Here is a 24,083-nt window from a genome sequence, read left to right as displayed (position 1 = left end):
GAGGCGGGCCAGGCCTGCGAGTGCAACAGGTTATGACAAGCTTTTTGTCTTTTAGATAAGTGGCTTTTAATCCTGTTCTGTTCTCACCGTTCTCTCGCTGCTCTGTCGTTGTCTTTACTCCCAGGCAGCTTTCCACCTGAGCCCCAATAATTCACTCTTGACAACTTGCGAAAAGCTGCGTTTTTTTGCTTTAAAAAAAAAAAACATTTGGTTGACCTATTACTAAGTCGACACCAAAGGAAATGTACTTTTTGTAATACAAATGATTGTGTTTGAATAATTAGTGTTCGTGCTGTATGAGTTGTGGCCTTGCCTGCTGATTGTCCTTTACATTTTAATGTGGCTGTTTAATACCCATACAGCAAGTGTTTTTTTTATATTATGCTGTGAATGCATGCTCCTACATGCTCTTTGTCCCTCAGTGCATTCCATTATTGGTCTTCTCATACTGAGTCATTTGGGCAATGCTGAAGTTGGAAGCATTCTTTGACGTTAGGCTCCATACAATTGCAACAAAGCAATGGCATAGAGTTTGTTTTGCGACATGCAGACAGACCAACTGTATGGATGTTTAGATTACTGTAATACATGAAATGCCGTAGCATAGGAGAACTGTGACTGAATGGTGTGCGACTGTATGAAAGGGCTAGATAGGAAGGAATTCGCTAAGCCAAAATTAACTGGGGTGTTTTGTACAAGGTTTGTTGAAAGCCTATATCCATTTTCTCACTTGAGTGAGAAAAAATGAAGTTCTGTCTTGTCTGCACTCCAGCAACATGTTGTGGTTGTTTCTGTTCCCCTTTATGAGTCTATCCAATAGGCAGGGTGAGATTTTATTTTTATTTTAACTTTTAACTAGGCAAGTCAGTTAAGAACAAGTTCTTATTTTCAATGACTGCCTGTACCTTGTCAGCTCGGGGATTTGAACTTGCAACCTTTCGGTTGCTAATTTTTGTGTATGTGACAAATAAAATTTGATTTGATTGAATCCAATGCTCTAACCACTAGGTTACCCTGCCGCCCCACCCTGCCAGGTGTGCTGTATGTTGTTGCTATTGCTATACCTGTTGTCTTGTCAGAGCTGAAGCCTTTTGCTTGGCGAAGGAGGTTGAGACAAACTTCTGGCTGTGCACTCTAGCTACTCATCATAGCTCTTCACCCCCCCAAAGTAGACTAATTACTGAATAGGTGTGAACTTCTGAGTAGAGGTGTGGAATTTTAATACCAGCCCTGTTAGGTAAGAGGTCCTCTGTTTGTGTATGCCTGTGATGGTCTGTTGTTGATGGACTACACGTGTAACTGGAGCATTGACATAGATTTCTAATCTTCAGAAATATGGACATTTTTAGTTTGAACTTTTGAAGGATCTGATTTCAATAGTCATTGTTTATTGGCTTGCCTAATAATTCACTATTTTAGATTGACCTTTCTGAGCTAATGGCTTTATCGGCCCAGGCCCCAGCTAGCTGATAGCTACTGATCAGAACTGAAATGTTGCCAACTGAAGTGCTGTTGAGACTGGCTCTGAGTCTCAGTGGCCATGACAGAATCATGTTGCTATGAGAGATCACCCCCAAATCAATGGTCTTGTGTGCCATGTCACTGTTCAGACAAGACAGCACTTGTTACAGTTCGTCAGTGCTGCACAGCATTGGTGTGTGGACTGTTGAGGGTATCATGGATGTCTCTTTACTTGATTTGTTATGAGTTTTGTGTTCTACCCAGGCTACTTGCACAATTTTTACTGGTCAGGTCAGTCAGGTGTCAGAATGCATAATTGATATTTATATCGTATTGTTTTAACTATCGCTATAATATTTTTGTGCTAGTTGGCTCATTTTCTCATGGCTCTCTTGTCCCTCTGCAGCAGACATATGGTGAGCAATATGTTTGGAACATCGAATCGCAATACGCATACTCTGAACAGATTGTAAACGCAACATGCAATCATTTCAAAGATTTTAAGGAGTTATATAAGGAAGTCAGTCAATTGAAATTAGTTAATTAGGCCCTAATCTATGGATTTCACCTGACTGGGAATACAGATTGGTCACAGATACACGACATGACCAAAAGTATGTGGACCCTTGCTCGTCTGAACATCTCATGTCAAAATCATGGGCATTAATATGGAGTTGGTCCCCCCTTGTTGATGCTATAATAGCCTCCAATCTTCTGGGAAGGATTTCCACTAGATTGCTGCGGGGACTTCCATTCAGCCACAAGCGCATTAGTGAGGTCGGGCACTGATGTTGGCGACTAGGCCTGGCATGCAGTCGCCGTTCCAATTCATCCCAAAGATGTTCAATGGGGTTGAGGTCAGGGCTCTGTGCAGGCCAGTCAAGTTCTTCCACACCAATCTTGACAAACCATTTCTGTATGGAAAATGTTATTGTATGCTGTAGCTTTAAGATTTCCATACACTGGAATTGTTTATTTTTTATTTAACCTTAATTTAACTAGACAAACTAAGGGGCCTAGCCCGAAGCCCCAGACCATTATTCCCCCTCCACCAAACTTTACAGTTGGCACTGCATTTTGGCAGCTAGTGTTTTTTTTTTTGCATCCACCAAACCCAGATTTGTCCGTTTCTACTGCTCCTGACACCAATGGTAGTGGGCTTTACACCACACCAGCAGACGCTTGGCATTGCGTATGGTGATCTTAGGCTTGTGTGCGGCTGCTCGGCCATGGAAACCCATTTTATGAAGTTCCCGACAAACAGTTGTGCTGACGTTGCTTCGAGAAGCAGTTTGGAACTTGGTAGTGAGTGTTGCAACCTAGGACAGATGATTATTACGCTCTATGCACTAGAGGTCTATCGATTAATCGGAATGGCCGATTTAATTAGGGCCGATTTCAAGTTTTAATAACAACCAAAAATCTGTATTTTTGGGCGCCGATTTTTATTTTACATTTTTTTTATAAAAAATAAACTTTAACTAGGAAAGTCGGTTAACACATTCTTATTTTCAATGATGACCTAGGAACGGTGGGTTAACTGCCCTTGTTCAGGGGCAGAACGACAGATTTTCACCTTGTCGGCTCAGGGGATCCAATCTTGCAACCTTACAGTTAACTTGTCCAACGCTCTAACCACCTGCCTCTCATTGCACTCCACGAGGAGCCTGCCCGTTACTCGAATGCCGTAGAAGCCAAGTTGCTAACTAGCATTAAACTTGTCTTGTAAAAACAATCAATCGTAATCACTAGTTATAACTACACATGGTTGATATTACTAGTTTATCTAGCGTGTCCTGCTTTGCATATAATCGATGCAACGCTGGGGGATGATTTAACAAAAGCACATTTGCGAAAAAAGCACAATCGTTGGACGACTGTACCTAACCATAAACACCAATGCACAGAAGTATATATTTTTAAACCTGCATATTTAGCTAAAAGAAATCCAGGTTAGCAGGCAATATTAACCAGGTAAAATTGTGTCACTTCTCTTGCGTTCATTGCACGCAGAGTCAGTGTATATGCAACAGTTTGGGCAGCCTGCCTCATTGTGAACTAATTTGCCAGAATTGTACGTATTATGACATAACATTGAAGGTTGTGCAATGTAAACAAGAATATTTAGACTTAGGGATGCCACCCATTAGATAAAATACCGAACGGTTCCGTATTTCACTGAAATAATAAACGTTTTGTTTTCGAAATGGTAGTTTCCGGATTTGACCATATTAATGACCTAAGGCTCGTATTTCTGTGTTATGTTATAATTAAGTCTATGATTTGATAGAGCAGTCTGACTAAGCGATGGTAGGCAGCAGCAGGCTCGTAAGCATTCATTCAAACAGCACTTTCGTGCGTTTTGCCAGCAGCTCTTCGCAAGCACAGCGCTGTTTATGACTTCAAGCCTAATGGCTGGTGTAACCGATGTGAAATGGCTAGCTAGTTAGCGGGGTGTGCGCTAATAGCGTTTCAAACGTCACTCGCTCTGAGACTTGGAGTAGTTATTCCCCTTGGAGCGATGTGTAACGCTGCCTCGAGTGTGGCTGTTGTCGATGTGTTCGTGGTTCGAGCCTAGGTAGGGGCGAGGAGAGGGACGGAAGCTATACTGTTACACTGGCAATACTATAGTGCCTATACATCCAATAGTCAAAGGTACATGAAATACAAATGGTATAGAGAGAAATAGTCCTATAAATGCTATATTAACTACAACCTAAAACCTCTTACTTTGGAATATTGAAGTCTCATGTTAAAAGGAACCACCAACTTTCATATGTTCTCATGTTCTGAGCAAGGAACTCAAAAGGTAGTTTTTTTTTTTACATGGCACATATTGCACTTTTACTTCTAACACTTTGTTTTTGCATTATTTAAACCAATTTGAACGTTTCATTATTTATTTGAGGCTAAATTATATTAAGTTAAAATAAGTGTTCATTCAGTATTGTTGTAATTGTCATTATTACAAAAAAAAAAAGTATTTTAATCGGTATCAGCTTTTTTTTGGTCCTCCAGTAATCGGTATCGGCGGTGAAAATTAATATTCGGTCGACCTCTACTATGCACTCAGCGGTCCCATTCTGTGTACACCGTTGACCACAAACCGCTATCCCGACACACTCTCTGCCATCTGCCCGGTACAGTTGAAACTGGGATTCATCCATGATGAGCACACTTCTCCAGCATGACAGTGGCCATCGAAGGTGAGCATTTGCCCACTGATGACGGTAACGGCGCCAAACTGCAGTCTGGTCAAGACCATAGTGAGGATGTCGAGCACCCAGATGCGCTTCCCTGAGACGGTTTCTGACAGTTTGCACAACCAAAGAATTTCTGCACTAACTGTCTCATCAGCTGTTTTTATTTTTTTATTTTACCTTTATTTAACCAGGCAAGTCAGTTAAGAACAAAGTCTTATTTTCAATGACGGCCTAGGAACAGTGGGTTAACTGATTGTTCAGGGGCAGAACCTTGTCAGCTCGGGGATTTGAACTTGCAACCTTCCGGTTACTAGCCCAACGCTCTAACCACTAGGCTACACTGCTGCCCCAGCTGTCTGGGTGGCTGGTCTCAGATGATCCGGGTGTGGAGGTCCTGGCCTGGCGTGGTTACACATGGTCTGCGTTTGTGAGGCCGGTTGGATGTACTGCCAAATTCTCTAAAATTATGTTGGAGGCGACTTATGGTAGAGAAACATCTGTGGCATTTTTGTTCAGTGTAGAATTGCGATACTTAGGTGCCAATACGATATGTATTGGGACAATATCGTATCGTGAGGTCCCTGGCAATTCCCAGCTCTGTTATTGACTGGAGTCATGAGCTGTGAAGTGCATAAAGTGTTTGAACTCATTTTAAGACTTTTTTTTTGGTAATGATGGATTTATACCAAAGGGGCAGAAAAGCATGTTTTGTTAGCGTGGTCCAAAATCTATTAAACTAAGCTTCTTTCTCTCTCTGGATTAGTTGCTTTCCTGATTTATTGTTTGATATACTTTACTGTACCAGCCTATATTAGAAAATCCCCTCAATTTCAGCAGCTGGACTCCATAGCACTTTTAGCGCTTCTCAACCAAGTGCTTGGGAATGGAAATGGCTTTGTATAAGAATTGCAGCAGACAGCCCCACCCCTCCTTTTCCTGACTGTTTAAAGTGCTATTGTATTAGGATGAAAACTCCTCAGTAAGTTCAGGTAAAGGAAGTGCCTTATGAAAGGAGAGGGTAGCCCATAGGAAAACAATCTCTAGAATGTGCGTCCCCGATTCAAGTCAATGGGTCTCTAATGGATGGAGCCAGAGCTTTTTAAAAGTGACTGTAATATTGATTATATTTCTATGGTGCAGCTAGGCAATCATGGATAGGGACATGGTGCAGCAGCATCAGAATTTGGTCTGGTCTAGAAGCTGCTACTGATGAAATTGGAGATCCTGTACTGCTGTGCTCTGTGGGCTTCTTTGTCATTCAGGGTGACCTCGTTGCATCTCTTCTCGACCTAGTCATGGGACTGGAGCATTGGCTTGGCACAGGTTTGTGTATGACGGGGCAATTGTAGTTGATTGGAGTAGCAGGAGGGAATCTAAATCCTACAGACATAATCATGAGGTAGCTTACTATACTCTTGAATAATGCAACAATTCACAAGCATGTGCAGACAACTAAAGGGTTTATTTTGTTCGTACACAAGTTAAATCTAACTTGCAAGACAATAGCACAGCTATCTAGATACAGCTAGTGCGTTAGCATATCAAACATGAATGTTATCAGGGGTTATACGGAAGTTATTTTACAATCATTTCATTCTGAACAGAACCACAGTTGAGATTCCACAGGGAAAGTTCACCAAATTACAAAATTACACCCAAAATACAAAATGACACATTGGTTTCCTTGTCTATGGACTGCTTAAAGGGTTTGAGGAAATCCATGCTTTGCTTTATTTCCCCAACACGGTTTCCAAATGCTAACGTTTTAGCATTTTTGGACAGAGATCCCATTCAAGTCTTGGTACTGATTTATTCGAATTTTTCATGCATCATGTCCAAGTAATCTGAAAGGATCTCAAATTGATTGTGAAACTCATTAAAGTAATTTACAGATTTGAACATGATGTGCAAAAAATGCTAATATCGGTCCCATGACTTGAATGGGATTTGTGCTTCATGCGTTTTGAAATGGTGCCAGAGAATCTTAATCAAAGCATGGATTTATGCCATACCTTGTCAAGACTGCTTACAATTTGTCATTTGGGTGAACTATCCCTGTCTCTACGATGACAATTTCATAATATAACAGGCTATTACTGCAATTTCAGATAACTAAATAAAACAAGTCAAAAATAATGAAAATGTCTACACATTTTTTGCCATTTCAAAAACATTGCTCTGCTATTAATTTTTTTTTACTGTAGGAATGTTGGGCTCAGCAAGGCAATTCTGTTTACACTGCCCTGCTTGGAGATGGGCATCTATCGGGCAAATGTCATGCATGGCCTCTGGAGGTAGCTTTTGAGATGAGTTTACATTACAGTAATGTCTCTCGAATGATTCGATACCCCTCGAACATCCTTAATACTTAGATTGACCTGTGCATCAATCTAACATAAAAAAGATCTTTGTTGCGTTGGCTGCATCTCAATCTACCACATCCGGCTATGTCGGCCTTCCTCATTTGCGGTGGAAGGTGGCCGAGCTACAGTGGTGTTTGTCAGACCATGAGACATCCCGAAAAATAGTTTTTGCCTACAAACTAATATAACCGCTCTATGGAAAGATGAGACCCTCACGAACACGATTGGTGTCCTCCGTTTTCCTCCACGGAAGTCGCTATAGTTAATGTGCTTAATGTGCCAGCTTTTGTTTGTAGCGTCCAAAACTTTTGGGCTACAAATGAGTGACACCACTGTAGAAAGGGGAGTCTCTCACGAACACTATGGTAGGCCTAGGCAGTATTTTGGAAATAGCCATGGGTTGGTGTTTCAATACCGTCAATATCGTTAACTATTTCTTTATCAGTACATTCTTTAGTTTTGAAGCAATTTAAGTAAACACCTGCAGTCAACTTGTGCAACGCGTTAGGGAATAAAGCAGATTGCGTTCTTATTTTACATTATGAAGCCTAGTTCCCCAGCACATTTGGGCCAGTCAACTATTTGTTTGTAAATAGTAACAGGAGGATGTGGGAGCAGGTGAATCCAGCTGTGCATTGACTTTTATATTGAAAGTCATGTTTTTTTTTTTTTTTATTGATTCAATACAGGGTTCAGGTGATGTGCAACTATAGTTTTCCTTCACAGAAAATACAGTAGTGCAACACATTCGACAGAAAGTACCTTCGTTTACATCAGATGACAACTGAAGTGTAACACAATTTGGCTTGCAGCCACACAAGTAAATGAGCTTAGAATGAAAAGGTAGTGTTCTTTGCTAAAAATTATGCATAGCCATCATAGTTCTAATTTTTAGGCCTATCATAGAAAGAATAGACAGCTACACTACCGTTCAAAAGTTTGGGGTCACTTATAAATGTCCTTGTTTTTGAAAGAAAATCACTTTTTTTTTTTCATTTTTAAAATAGCATCAAAATTGATCAGAAATACAGTGTTAATGTTGTAAATGACTATGTAGCTGGAAACGGCAGATTTTTTATGGAATATGTACGCCTATATAGAGGCCAATTATCAGCAACCATCACTCCTGTGTTCCAATGGCACGTTGTGTTAACTAATCCAAGTTTATCGTTTTAAACTAGTTGAGTATCTGGAGCATCAGAATTTGTGGGTTTGATTACAGGCTCAAAATGGCCAGAAACAAAGGACTTTCTTCTGAAACTCGTCAGTCTATTCTTGTTCTGAGAAATGAAGGCTATTCCATGTGAGAAATTGCCAAGAAACTGAAGATCTCATTCAACGCGGTGTACTACTCCCTTCGCAGAACAGCGCAGAATAGGAGTGGGATGCCCCGGCGCACAACTGAGCAAGAGGACGAGTGCATGAGTGTCTAGTTTGAGAAACGGACGCCTCACAAGTCCTCAACTGGCAGCTTCGTTAAATAGTACCCGCAAAACACCAGTCTCAACATTAACAGAGAAAAGGCGCCTCCGGGTTGCTGGCCTTCTAGGCAGAGTTGCAAAGAAAAAGCCATATCTCAGACTGGCCAATAAAAAGTCAAGATTAATATGGGCAAAAGAACAGACACTGGACAGAGGAACTCTGCCTAGAAGGCCAGCATCCCGGAGTCGCCTCTTCACTGTTGATGTTGAGACTGGTGTTTTGCGGGATCTAGACTCTGTTAATTAACCTGTTAAGTCTACCCCCTACTTTTTCGAACATTCTGTTAAAAATCGCTCAACATTTCAGCGTCCTGCTACTCATGCCAGGAATATAGTATATGCATATGATTAGTGTGTGGATAGAAAACACTCTGACGTTTCTAAAACTGGTTAAATCACGGCGGTGACTATAACATAACGTGTTTTCATCGAAAAGCGGAAGGAAAACTGATCACCAAAATCTGAAAAATATATCAATGCGCCACTTGCATGTATTCTCTATTGGAAAGCAAATTAGATGGGGCTGAGATTGCAAGTCCTACAGCTTCCACACGATGTCGCCAGTCTTGTCAATTGCCTGCGCTTTGTTTCTTGGTCAAACGAGTAAGAGAGAGCCCATTCCTTCCGGTCTCCGACAGGATGTTTTGGAGTAGAAATTTCTGAACATGATTTCAAGACGTGGAGCTATTGAATACACATCGCCCCGTGATCAATTTGATAGATTATTAACGTTTACTAATACCTAAAGTTGGATTACAAAAGTATTTCGAAGTGTTTTGTGAAAGTTTATCGTCGTCTTTTTTAATTTAAAAAAATTACGTTGCGTTTTAAAACTGTGTTTTTTCCTTGATCACACACTATTCATAGATCGATATTTAGGGTATATATGGACCGATTTAATAAAAAAAAAAGACCCAATAGTGATGTTTATGGGACATCTAGGAGTGCCAACAAAGAAGATCGTCAAAAGTAATGAATGTTTTATATTTTATTTCTGTGTTTTGTGTGGCGCCGGCTATGCTAATTATTTTGTTTACGTCCCCTTCGGGTATTTCGGGGTGTTGCATGCTATCAGATAATAGCTTCTCATGCTTTCGCCGAAAAGCATTTTAAAAATCTGACTTTTTGGCTGGATTCACAACGAGTGTAGCTTTAATTCAGTACCCTGCATGTGTGTTTTAATGAACGTTTGAGTTTTAACGAGTGCTATTAGCATTTAGCGTAGCGCATTTGCATTTCCAGATGGCTAGATGGGACGCATGCGTGTCGGGTCGACGTAAGAGGTTTACTTCTTGTGTCGAGCCATCCCGGATCCGGGATCGTGACTACAGCCTGAAGCCCATTACCATAACGCAACGTTAACTATTCATGAAAATCGCAAATGAAATGAAATAAATATGCTAGCTCTCAAGCTTAGCCTTTTGTTAACAACACTGTCATCTCAGATTTTCAAAAATATGCTTCTCAACCATAGCAAAACAAGCATTTGTGTAACCGCATTGATAGTTAGCATAGCATTTAGCGTTAGCATTCAGCAGGCAACATTTTCACGAAAACCATTCAAATAAAATAATTTACCTTTGAAGAACTTCGGATGTTTTCAATGAGGAGACTCTCAGTTAGATAGCAAATGTTCAGTTTTTCCTGAAAGATTATTTGTGCAGGAGAAATCGGTCCGTTTTCTGCTTCATGTTTGGCTACCAAAAAAAAACGAATTCATTCATCCAAACGCCAAACTTTAAACATTAACTCCATAATATCGACTGAAACATGGTAAACGTTGTTTAGAATCAATCCTCAAGGTGTTTTTCACATATCTCTTCATGATATATCATTCCTGGAAGTCTCCTCTCTGTCTCAATCACATGGATGAATGCGAGCCGCTTGGCGATTACGCAACAATTTCAACAAAGGACACCTGGGCGGACACGTGGTAAATGTAGTCTCTTATGGCCAATCTTCCAATGATATGCCTACAAATACGTCACAATGCTGCAGACAACTTGGAGAAACGATAGAAAGGGCAGGCTAATTCGTGGCGCTTTCACAGCCATATAAGGAGACAATGAAAAACAGAGCGTCAAAAATCCTGCTAATTTCCTGTTTGAAGTTTCATCTTGGTTTCGCCTGTAGCATCAGTTCTGGGGCACGCACAGATAATATCTTTGCAGTTTTGGAAACGTCAGTGTTTTCTTTCCAAAGCTGTCAATTATATGCAATAGTCGAGCATCAGTTTGTGACAAAATATTTTTTTTTTTATCCAATAATGAAATGGCGCCCCCATAGGTTGAAGAGGTTAACACCACCCCAAGTTTAACTTGCTATCGAAGTGGCTCATATTTTTTTTTTTTTACCTTTATTTAACTAGGCAAGTCAGTTAAGAGCAAATTCTTATTTTACAATGACGGCCAAACCCTTCCCTAACCTGGACGACGCTGGGCCAATTATGTGTCGTGGCCAGTTGTGCACCTCTAGCACTGAGATGCAGTGCCTTAGACTGCTGCACCACTCGGGAGGCCCCTGTCTGGTTTGAGAAGTCAACGCCCTTTGGATTAGTTATTTGTACAGCTGCCACTGCTATCCTGATTTCCTTGTGTTTTTTTCTCCTCCATCTCAGCCCTGTCTGCTCCTCCCCCCTCTTCTCCAAGCAGAACAGGCAGGCCCATTGCTCTAGCGACTCCAGATTCCACACAGACACAGCATGTACTGCTGCAGGAGAGCCAGTACTGCCTGTGTAAACTTTTGTTAATTTGCACCAAAAATGACATTCGGTAGCTCTATATGTGTAACTTTGAGCTGGATTGCCTGTCGCTGCAATTTGTTTATTTTCATTTCACTATTACTTGTGCAAATTTTGTTAGCATTCTGGGCTTTTTTGCATTTTTTGACGCCCACTTGTGTACTTGCTCTATGACCCCCAGAAGTGTCACAGGACTCGTCTTAAGGTAACCCATACAATTGAATGGAGTTATTGAGGTATTCAATAATAGAAATTCAATAATTAATCTAATGGCTAAATCATCCATGGTATGACCATCTTAAAACAATTCTATATCTTGGCTTAGTAGAATTTTCCCCCCCGGCTTTGATTATAGTTAACCTCACAATCTATGTGAAAAGAGCCTGTGTGTGACTCACTCTCTCTCTCGTGTGTGTGTGACCAGTTTAATCGTACTGATGTGCTGTGCTGTACACGGAAGGCTTGGAAGAATTAATTTGTGTGCATATTACTTGCTTTAGTTTTACTCCCCTGCATGCATACACCCACACTCATACACTGGTGCTGTGCCGCAGGCCACAATGGGCAGCAGAGAAGCGCTGGGTTGTGAGAACTCGCTAAAGAGAGAACGCCTCTGGAGAAGAATGTTGAGGAACCAAATAAATCAGGCCCTCTCTAAAGAATTTTTTTTTTTTAAATGCGCTGTGAAATGGCCAAAGGCCTAGTTCCAGTTTTTATTTATTCTAGGTTGGTAATTCTATATTAATGCAATGATATTTTGATTGCGCATTTTCAGCATAGTGTGGTTTTGTTATCAAAATGAGTGCCTGTATCCACATAGCTTCTCGGAGTGAGAGTGCTGTTCCAGGATCAGTTTAGCCTTTTAGACCATGCTGAATAAGATCATATGGACAGATCCTTTATCAGCACTTCTACTCAGATTTTCTTTGTTCATACAGGCCCACGTCTTAATCATTTTGATTTCATTATCTTATCCATTATGATTTAAAAGGCAAAACCGATCTTAGCTCAGCACTCTTAATCTGAGAAGCGGCTAAAGAGGCCTTTTAATTTATGTTCAGTAGCCGCTGGAAAAATGTATCTTTAGCTTGTGAAATGGGGACACTTTACATATGCATGACAAAAAGTAGGCCTAGTGTGTTCTCACCCTTTTTGTCCTCAATTGTTCGTCTGTGCACGTCGAAGAATTCTGTGTCTCACTGAAAATGAGGTCATATTAATGTGAAACTGATGCGCACCACTGCAAGGGGATGAGGAGCAAGTGGTGGCTGTGCCCTCGTGGCTCTCATTCGCGCCACTGCTCGCTGTGTTTGCTACAAATATACACAAGGTCTAGTTTAAGTACACCTAGTATAGGGTCGGACCCCACACCTACTCATTCAAGGGGTTTTCTTTTCTTTTGACTATTTTCTACATTGTAGAATAATAGTGAAGGCATCAACACTATGAAATGCATGTAGTAACCAAAAAATGCTTAAACAAATCAAAATATATTTGAGATCCTTCAAAAAATCCACATTTTGCCTTGATAGCTTTGCACACTCTTGGCATTCTCTCAACCAGCTTCATAAGGTAGTCACCTGGAATGCATTTCAGTTAACAGGTGTGCCTTGTTAAAAGTGAAATTGTGGAATTTCTATCCTTAATGCGTTTGATCCAATCAGTTCTGTTGAGACAAGGTAGGGGTGGTATACAGAAGAGAGCCCTATTTGGTAAAAGGCCAAATCCATATTATGACAAGAATAGCTCAAATAAGCAAAGAGAAACGACAGTCCATTACTTTAAGACATGAAGGTCAGTCAATCCGGAACATTTCAAAGTGCAGTCACAAAAAACAAATAAATCATTTTATTTGTCACATACACATGGTTATCAGATGTTAATGCGAGTGTAGCGAAATGCTTGTGCTTCTAGTTCTGACAGTGCAGCACCCTTGTGGGGCCCAAGTGTTGAGGATCAGCGGAGTGGAGATGTTTCCTACCCTCATCACCTGGGGGTGGACCGTCAAAGTCCAGGTCCCAGTTGTACAGGGTGGGGTCGAGACTCAGGGTCTCGAGCTTTATGACAAGTTTGGAGGGTGCTATGGTGTTAAATGCTGAGCTGTAGTCAATGAACAGCATTCTTACATAGGTATTCCTCTTGTCCAGATGGGATATGGCAGTGTGATGGTGATTGTGTCATCTGTGGACCTATTGGGGCAGTAAGCCGTCAAGCGCAATGATGAAACTAGCTCTTATGAGCACTGCCACAGGAATGGAAGACCCAGAGTTACCGCTACTGCAGTGGATGAGTTCAATTAGAGTTACCAGCCTCAGAAATTTCAGCCCAAAGAAATGCTTCAGAGTTCAAGTAACAGACACATCTCAACATCAACTGTTCAGAGGAGACTGCGTGAATCAGTTCTTCATGGTCGATTTGCTGCAATGAAACCATTACTGAAGGACACCAATAAGAAGAAGAGACTTGCTTGGGCCAAGAAACATGAGCAATGGACATTAGACTGGTGGACATCTGTCCTTTGGTCTGAGCTCAAATGTGAGATTTCTGGTTCCAACCGCCGTGTCTTTGAGACGCAGAGTAGTTGAACGGATTCTCTCCACATGTGGTTCCCATCATGAAGCATGGAAGAGGTGTGATTGTCTGGGGGTTCTTTTCTGGTGACAATGTCAGTGATTTGTTTTCAAATTCAAGGCATACTGAACCAGCGACAGTCACCCAACACACCTCTAGGGTGTGTAAGGGCTATTCCACCAAGAAGGAGAGTGATGGAGGGCTGCATCAGATGACCTGGCCTCCACAATCAACCCGACCTCAACCCAATTGGGATGAGTTGGACTGCAGAGTGAGGGAAAAGTAGTCAACAAGTGCTCAGCGTATGTGGGAACTCCTTCAAGACTGTTGGAAAAGCATTCCAGGTGAAGCTGGTTGAGAGAATGCCAAGAGTGCAAAGCTGTCATCAAAGCAAAGGGTGGCTACTTGGAAGAATCTAAAATATATTTAGATTTGTTATACTTTTGGGTTACGTGATTCCATATGTTATTTCATTGTTTTGATGTCTTCACTAATTCTACAATGTAGAAAAAAGTTAAACCCATGAATGAGTAGGTGTTCTAAAACTTTTGACTGTGTGTATACATGCATACATACATGCATGCATACAGTTTAAGTTTAAAGTTTACATACACTTAGATTAGTCATTAAAACTTGCTTATTAACCACTCAACATATTTCTTGTTCAACAAACTATAGTTTTGGAAAGTCGGTTAGGGCATCTACTTTGTGCATGATGCAAGTAATTATTCCAACAATTATTTACAGACAGATTATTTCAATTATAATTCACTATCACAAGCTTCTGATAGGCTAATTGACATCATTTGAGTCAATTGAAGGTGTACCTGTGGATGTATTTCAAGGCCTACCTTCAAACTCAGTGCCTCTTTGCTTGACATCGTGGGAAAATCAAAAGAAATCAGCCAAGATCAAAAATAAATAAATTGTACTCCCGAGTCTTCATTCTTGCGAGCAAGTTCCAAACACCTGAAGGTACCACGGTCAGTATAAACACCATGGGACCACGCAGCCATCATACCGCTCAGGAAGGAGACACGTTCTGTCTCTTAGAGATGAACGTACTTTGGTGCCAAACGTGCAACTCAATCCCAGAACAACAGCAAAGGACTGTGTGAAGATATTGGAGGAAATGGGTACAAAAGTATCTATATCCACAGTGAAACGAGTCCTATATCGACATAACCTGATAGGCTGCTTGGCAAGGAAGAAGCCACTGCTCCAAAACCGCCATTAAAATGCCAGACTACGGTTTGCAACTGCACATGGGGACAAAGATCGTACCTTTTGGAGTAATGTCTTCTGGTCTGATGAAACAAAAATAGAACTGTTTGGCCATAATGACCATCGTTATGTTTGTAGGAAAAAGGGAGGCTTGCAAGCCAAAGAACACCATCCCAACCGTGAAGCACAGGGGTGGCAGCATCATGTTGTGGGTGTGCTTTGCTGCAGAAGGGACTGGTGCACTTCACTAAATAGATGGCATCATGAGGCAGGAACATTATGTGGCTATATTGAAGCAACATCAAGACATCAGGAAGTTAAAGCTTGGTTGCAAATGGGTCTTCCAAATGGACAATGACCCCAAGCATACTTACAAAGTTGTGGCAAAATGGCTTAAGGACAACGAAGTCAAGGTATTGGAGTGGCCATCACAAAGCTCTGACCTCAATCCTATAGAAAATGTGTGGGCAGAACTGAAAAAGCGTGTGCGAGCATGGGAGGCCTATAAACCTGACTCAGTTACACCAACTCTGTCAGGAGGAATGGGCCAAAATTCACCCAACTTATTGTGGGAAGCTTGTGGAAGGCTACCTGAAACTTTTGACCCAAGTTAAACGATGTGAAGGCAATGCTACCAAATACTAATTGAGTGTATGTAAACTTCTGACCCACTGGAAATGTGATGAAATAAATAAATGCTGAAATTGTGTGTGTACACTGCTCAAAAAAATAAAGGGAACACTTAAACACAATGTAACTCTAAGTCAATCACACCTCTGTGAAATCAAACTGTCCACTTAGGAAGCAACAGTGATTGACAATACATTTCACATGCTGCTGTGCAAATGGAATAGACAACCGGTGGAAATTATAGGCAATTAGCAAGACACCCCCAATAAAGGAGTGGTTATGCAGGTGATAACCACAGACCACTTCTCAGTTCCTATGCTTCCTGGCTGATGTTTTGGTCACTTTTGAATGCTGGCGGTGCTTTCACTCTAGTGGTAGCATGAGAAGGAGTCTACAACCCACACAAGTGGCTCAGGTAGTGCAGCTCATCCAGGATGGCACATCAATGCGAGCTGTGGCAAGAAGGTTTGCTGTGTCAGCGTAGTGTCCAGAGCATGGAGGCGCTACCAGGAAACAGGCCAGTACATCAGGAGACGTGGAGGAGGCTGTAGGAGGTCAACAACCCAGCAGCAGGACCGCTACCTCCGCCTTTGTGCAAGGAGGAGCAGGAGGAGCACTGCCAGAGCCCTGCAAAATGACTGCCAGCAGGCCACAAATGTGCATGTGTCTGCTCAAACGGTCAGAAACGGACTCCATCCTCCAGCATGACCGGTTTGGCGGTGGGTCAGTCATGGTGTGGGGTGGCATTTCTTTGGGGGGCCGCACAGCCCTCCATGTGCTCGCCAGAGGTAGCCTAACTGCCATTAGGTACCGAGATGAGATCCTCAGACCCCTTGTGACACCATATGCTGGTGCGTTTGGCACTGGGTTCCTCCTAATGCAAGACAATGCTAGACCTCATGTGGCTGGAGAGTGTCAGCAGTTCCTGCAAGAGGAAGGCATTGATGCTATGGACTGGCCCGCCCGTTCCCCAGACCTGAATCCAATTGAGCACATCCAGGACATCATGTCTCGCTCCATCCACCAACTCCACGTTGCACCACAGACTGTCCAGGAGTTGGCAGATGCTTTAGTCCAGGTCTGGGAGGAGATCCCTCAGGAGACCATCCGCCACCTCATCAGGAGCATGCCCAGGCGTTGTAGGGAGGTCATACAGGCACGTGGAGGCCACACACACTACTGAGCCTCATTTTGACTTGTTTTAAGGACATTACATCAAAGTTGGATCAGCCTGTAGTGTGGTTGTCCACTTTAATTTTGAGTGTGACTCATTTTTGTGATTTTGTTGTCAGCACATTCAACTATGTAAAGAAAAAATTATTTAATAAGAATATTTCATTCATTCAGATCTAGGATGTGTTATTTTAGTGTTCCCTTTATTTTTTTGAGCAGTGTATATATATATACAGTGCCTTGCGAAAGTATTCGGCCCCCTTGAACTTTGCGACCTTTTGCCACATTTCAGGCTTCAAACATAAAGATATAAAACTGTATTTTTTTGTGAAGAATCAACAACAAGTGAGACACAATCATGAAGTGGAACAACATTTATTGGATATTTCAAACTTTTTTAAATCAAAAACTGAAAAATTGGGCGTGCAAAATTATTCAGCCCCTCAGTTTTATATCTTTATGTTTGAAGCCTGGAATGTGGCAAAAGGTCGCAAAGTTCAAGGGGGCCGAATACTTTCGCAAGGCACTGTAAACACACACACACACACACAGTGCATTTGAAATTATTCAGACTCCTTGACTTTTTCCATGTTACAGCCTTATTCTAAAATGGATGAAATAGCCCCCCCCCCCCCATAAATCTACACTCACTCCCCCATAATGACAAAGCAGAAACATGTTTTACTAATGTTCTAAAAACAATTACCTAAGTTTTCACACCCTTTCCTCAGTTCTTTGTTGAAGCACCTTTTTGCAGGGTTTACTGCCTCAATTCTTCTCTTGGTCTGGCTCTACAAACTTGGCACATCTGTATTTGGAGAGTTTCTCACATTCTTCTCCGCAGGTCCTCTCAAGCTCTGTCAGGTTGGATGGCGAGCATTGCTGCATAGCTATTTTCAGGTCTCTCCAGAGATGTTCGATTGGGTTCAAGACCGGGCTCTGTCTGGGCCGCTCAAGGACATTGAGGCTTGTCCCGAATCCACTCCCGTGTTGTCTTGGCTGTGTGCTTCGGATTATTGGTTGTCCTGTTGGAAGGTGAACCTTCGTCACAGTCTGAGGTCCTGGCTTTCATCGAGGATCTCTGTACTTTGCTCCATTTGTCTTTCCGTCGATCCTGATTAGTCTCCCAGTCCCTGCCACTGAACAACGTCCCCATGATTCATCTTAGTAATGGTGCCATGTTTCCTCCATACGTGATGCTTGACATTCAGACCAAAGAGTTCAATATTGGTTTTTATCAGACCAGAGAATTTTGTTTCTCATAGTCAGAGTACTTTAGGTGCCTTTTGGCAACTCCAAGCGAGCTGTCATATGCCTTTTACTGAAGAGTGGCTTCCGTCTAGCCACTATACCATAAAGGCCTGATTGTTGGAGTTGTCCTTCTGTGGTGGTTGTCTTTCTAGAAGGTTCTCCCATCTCCACAGAGGAACTCTGGAGCGCTATCAGAATGACCATCGGGTTCTTGGTCACCTCCCTGACCAAGGCCCTTCTCCCCCGATAGCTCAGTTTGGCCAGGCGGCCAGCTCTAGGAAGAGTCTTGGTGGTCCCTAACTTTTCCTTTAAGAATGGAGGCCACTGTGTTCTTGTGGACCTTCAATGCTGCAGAAATGTATCCTTCCCCAGATCTGTGCCTTAACCGTCCTGTCTCTGAGCTCTACAGGCGATTCCTTTGACCTTATGGCTTGGTTTTTGATCTGACATGCGCTGTCAACTGTGGGACCTGATTTCGACAGGTGTGCCTTTCCAAATCCAATTGAATTTACCGCAGGTGGACATCTGAAGGATGATCAATGGGAACAGGATGCACCTGAGCTCATTTTCAAGTCTCATAGCAAAGGGTCTGTAGTTATGTAAAAAAGGTATTTCTGTTTTCACATTTTATTCATTTTTTATTCATTTTCAAATCTAAATCTGTTTTCGCTTTTTCATTGTGGGGTATTGTGTATAGATTGAGGGGGGAAAAAACATAATCCAGTTTAGATTTAGACTGTAATGTGATAAAGTAGAGGATATTTTTTAGATTGTGCTGTGTATTTATCAATGTCCAGGAATGACCCGAATCGAGTGTAACCAAACATTTAGGATTTGAACCGCCTTGTCCAACCATGTCCAGCCACCCTGGCAGGGACAGTCTATGAAGTAAAGGAGGTTCATATGATTGCACATCCTCAACTTAAGAATTCTGGTGCTAGGCTAATAAATAATGCTGATATAATGGAATGAGTCGGGCAGTCTAATCATCATTGTGTACCATGAGGTGCTAGCCTGTCCCTCGGTGATTGACTGACTTGTGTTTTAGCTAGCAAAGTGTTTGATAAGCAGAGCAGGCTTCCCTTCCCCTTTGCCCCCCCAGTCCCCTGGCTGGCCACTGTTCCACTGTTCTCAAATCAGCTTTTGTTCAGGCTTATCTGGTCTTCATGGCTGACATATCTCTTTGAAAACAAACTGGGTGCTTGTTTTTCCCCAGCCAGCGAATGAGAATGGGGGAAGGATTCAAGGTTCTGTCCCAAATGGTACGCTGTTCCCTATATAGTGCACTACTTTTAGAGCAGTGCCATATGGACCCTGGTCAAAAGTAGTGCACTAATGGGGAGTAGATAGGGTGCCATTTGGGATGCTACCTTGAAGGGAGTGTGTTTCCACTTCAGTGTTGGCTCAGTTTGAACTGAATGTACAGTTTATCAGTCTGAATAGTTGCAAACAAATTTTGGTTTCATATCTGACTTGGAAGTTGAAGGTGGAAAATTATTTGATGTAATGGCACACGTTTGTTTAGGCTATCTGTGGTTGACTTGTTGCAGTTCAGTGATGTATTTTTAGATTTATTGGATAGTGTTGGAAATGAGGCATAAGATGATGGAAACTCGGGTGGTTAAACCACAAACACAACATTGTAAACCTTGTAAAGGCATTTTGTTGTTTGGCCTTTTCTGTTTTTGTTAGACCGTGCCAGGTTTGGCTTGCTTTACATAAGCCATTCATTCACATTCAGAGGAACATCTTTGTGGAAAAATGTTTTTGAATATTTGTCCATATGTTTCTTGTATATAAACTCGTTGCCATCTGTCAATCTCAGCCAGGCAGTATTTCAAGAAGTGTTGGATTTTGATTCGGCCCTGGGCTTGTTTACTTATGCAGTTCTGCAGATCATTGTTCCTGGGAGGCCAGGGTGATTAACCCATGGCTAACTGAAGACCCCCACCACCACAGGGTTCTCCTCAAATAATGTAAGAGGGGTGCTGAACCACCTTGTGGCCTGGCTGCGCCACTCTAAATTGTTTTTTCATTCAAATGTTTTACTCTATTTGTTATCATATAAGGAAATGGCAGTTGGAAGTGTTCTAAAAATCCTGGGGAGAACCCTGCACCACAGCCATGTTCCATTTAAGTGCTTTCTTCTATGTGCGAGATTGTCTGTCTGGAACTGAGCTGTAATTAACTGTACATCATGTGTCTGTTTCCCTGCAGTGCGGTGGATGGGACCCTGAGTTGTGAGGTCATCAGATCGTGGCCTGCAGGGGGTTGTGGGAGAGACACGTCTGTCACCACACTGGACTGGAGGGAGGAGCTGAATTCCTGAGAGATGTGAATCTACCGCCTCCTCTCACAGCGAACATAGGAAACCACCATCCAACCTGCTGCTGTCAGCCTGGAGGTAAGAGACAAGATACAAACACACACTGGAAGTAAGCTTCTATCTCGCCGAGTCCCCCCTCACTCACAAATCACCACTCTACCTACCTACCTACTTGCATACCTCAGAGGTGAGTTAAAGGGACAGCGCACTCAAATTATAGAATGACTTGGTTCCTATGTTAAAAGCAGCTTATGGACAAGACTAGAATCCATGCTTTGTTTGGGTTGGTTTACCTAGTCACTACTGCTAACATTAGCATTGAACTAGGCTTACCTCTTCAGCATGGCATTATTATTAGAGCCACCCATATTGAGCTAGAATTCCTGTTCAGGAGGGTGCAAGGTTGTTTCAGATAGGCCTATTGATTCTACATTATGTATTTCTATGTAGAATATGGGATTGTCAGCTCTACTCATAACGTTTCTATTTGCAACCAAAGTTGTGAATGTTTTACTTGACTGAATAACACCTGTTGTACTGCTCTGTGGGACAGTGCCTGCCAGCCAGGTGAATGATGGTTTAAGTAGTGGGATTATTTAGTATGACTTTCCCATAACGATGTCGCAAAACACAAGAGTATATTATCCCCCCCTGCTTACCCCGTGTCTGTAAATGAAGGCCCATTTGTTTATGCCAAACTACAGACACGTGTGGAGGCCCGTGCCGTGCTTCAGGCTGCGTCAGCCCCAGATGCTGTGTAGCCCCACCAACCAGACCTGCGTTTTAAATACTTTTTTCAAATAATTTCATAATTCATAATCTGTGCTTGATCGCGTTTGCCTGGCTTAATGGACAAATAGAATAGTCCCAAAACTGCAAGCCCGCTAGAGCAAACAAGTATTTCATCGATTTCAAATAGCATTTGAACCCAGGTGTGCGCTCCAGTAGCCCCCTGCCTCGCCTCAGGAAGAACATGTGATGTTGCACATAATTGCAGCATGCAGGCGCAGCCTCAGACTGATTGCTCGTGTGTTTCCCAAATGACACCCTATTCCCTATAGAGTGCTTTGGCACTACATAAGGAATAGGGTTCCATTTAGAACACGGCCCCTCGTGTGACTTCATTCCTTGACTTTTGAAGTTGGATCAGTTCCCTGGCAACCTCCTATGGAGATGAAGTCATGGACTCTTGAAGGGGGAGGGGAATAGAGGAGATAAGAATGAGGTTGTTACGTTGAAGCTGCTCTCTCTAGCGGAGTTCAGGAGTGAGCTCACCTCATCAGAGCCCATGACTGCCCCTCCAGTCCACCTAGGGCCAGCTCTGTTGTGCCTTTCACTTCAGACAGTTTTTCCAGTTTTTATTTTATTTTTACATAACGCTAAATTGTACTTTTCCCTGAAATTGCCATTAGCACTGATGTGTGTTTTGGCACTGGCACCAGGCATTGAGGAAAGTATGACTTGCAGGAGGGTAGAGTTTGTGTAATGGGCTTATCCCAAATGTCATACTCTTCCCTATATAGTGCACTTCTTTTGACCAGAGCCCTATATAGGCTATAGGGTGGCATTTGAGACGCAGTCTCGGTGTGGGGTCTGAGCACTGCTGGGAAGGGGAAATAGTTTGTTGGCCAGGTTGTGTAATAATGAGTAACAGTCAAACTTGGCAAACCAGACCAAGGGGCTGTTTAGGAGGGTGCAACCACAATATTGCAGAACATTCACATAAAATGTATTTTATAGAACAAAAATGTGCAATAGAGTAGTTGCAGCATTGATTATTCATTTACTTTTCTTTCTGCAACATTTCTTAAGTTTCACCTCACTGATTCTACTACAACCACATTGTGTGGTACTCTGGAGTGTGGATCTCTGAACAAAATGGCTGATGCTAGTGACATTAGTGTAGCAAGTCGCTGTCTGAGCTTCAATGACCTTTTGGTAAAGTCAGCTAATGGCTAACTGACATGAATCACTTAGAGTGCAAGAACCATGCCTGCCACGATGGTCCATTAATTATTTGTTTTTCTCTTGTTTTTCTTTGTTGCTTAAAGTGCTTTGAGATTGTAAAGAAAAAAGTGGTATAAAAGTGTAATGAATTATAATTGTTATTACAGGTGTAGTTGTTGTCACGGCTATATAATGTGATCCCACTCAGTTGATGTTGGTGCCACTTTTTCCCCTCTTCAGTCAACACGTGCACACACACACACTAGAGCAGTGAACACTGGGACTGGTGGGGGAGAGGAGAGTGACTGGGGCTACTGCAGGCCTTTCAAGGACACACAGCGCGCTGTAATTCTCCTTCCCTTGGCACACCGCTTTACATGCTCTCCAGCTAGCCAATTACTAGATGAAGCCACCCCACCCCAAGAGAGCAGCGTGTGTGTCCCAAATGGCACCCTATTATATACCCTTGTGTGTCGATTTTTTTAGTAGTGGTTTCTTTGCAGCATTTTGACCATGAACGCCTGATTCAGTTTCCTCTGCTGCAGAGTATAAGTTCATTAGTTACAACCCTCAGAAGACACATCTCAACATCAACTGTTCAGAGGAGACCACCCCCTCCCCTGCATGCCATCCCTGATTTGGTTACCTCAGGTGCTCCCCCCGCCTCCACCCTACTGTCCCACATTTATCAGAGTTCCAGGGCTGCAGTGAAGAATGCCTTATTTGCCCTGCATTGAAGAATGCCTTATATGTACTGCCGTCTGTCCTGTCCCACTGCGGCTACTGGAAGTCCTGTGTGTCGTTGGATTGTGTGTGTGTGTCAGGGGCTGGATCAGCTGACAGGACTTGTGTAAGGGCCCTGCTGTGTCTGAACTTAGGCTCTGTACCCATTTTGTCCGAGCAGTGGGAGGGAGACTGGGGGAATAGCAGCGGGAGAGAGGCTGTGCTGGGGGAACAATGGAGGGAGGGTAGCTGGGCTGGGGGAACAGCAACCCTTGTTTTTGCCATAATCAGATTGTGTGACGCAGTTTTCCATCCACAAGACACCACGTGTCCCAAATTGCACCCTATTCCCTATTTAATGCAGTACTTTTGACCAAGGTCTAGGGATCTGGTAGTGCACAATGTCTAAGGAAGTTGTGAGGTTTTGCTCGCCTGAGGTAGAGTATTTCATGATAAGCTGTAAACCACACTACCTAGGGAGTTCATCTGTATTTTTTTGTAGCTGTCTACATACCACCAGAGACCGATGCTGGCACTAAGCCCGCACTCAATGAGGTGTATTCCGCCATAAGCAAACAGGAAAACGCTCATCCAGAGGCGGCGCTCCTAGTTGCCATGGACTTTAATGCAGGGAAACTTAAATCAGTTTGACCTAATTTCTATCAACATGTTAAATGTGCAACCAGAGGGGAAAAAAACTCTAGACCACCTTTACTCCACACACACAGATGCGTACAAAGCTCTCCCTCATCCTCAATTTGGCAAATCTGACCATAATTCTATCCTCCTGATTCCTGCTTACATGCCAAAATGAAAGCAGGAAGCACCAGTGACTGTCAATAAAAAAAAAGTGGTCAGATGAAGCAGATGCAAATCTACAGGAAGTTTTTTTTGCTAGCACAGACTGGAATATGTTCCGGGATTCTTCCGATGGCATTGAGGAGTACACCACATCGGTCGCTGGCTTCATCAGTAAGTGCATCGATGTGG

The 24,083-nt window shown here is 42.6% G+C and overlaps 1 protein-coding gene across 2 annotated transcripts in view; it reads left to right on the top strand.

Annotated features, from left to right (window-relative positions):
- fbxo34 (F-box protein 34) overlaps positions 1–24,083 on the top strand; it is a 46,997-nt gene that overhangs the window by 13,555 nt on the left and 9,359 nt on the right. For both annotated transcript variants that reach the window (XM_029687718.2, XM_029687719.2), the window contains exon 2: positions 20,315–20,501. The gene's annotated coding sequence lies outside the window, so the exon portion shown is untranslated. The remainder of the gene's footprint in view (positions 1–20,314; positions 20,502–24,083) is intronic.

The sequence above is a fragment of the Oncorhynchus nerka genome, linkage group LG18 (assembly GCF_034236695.1).
Source record: "Oncorhynchus nerka isolate Pitt River linkage group LG18, Oner_Uvic_2.0, whole genome shotgun sequence".
Classification (NCBI taxonomy): Eukaryota; Metazoa; Chordata; class Actinopteri; order Salmoniformes; family Salmonidae; genus Oncorhynchus; species Oncorhynchus nerka.
The sequence above is the reverse complement of the archived record's forward strand: the minus strand, read 5'-3'. Positions and strand labels throughout refer to the sequence as shown.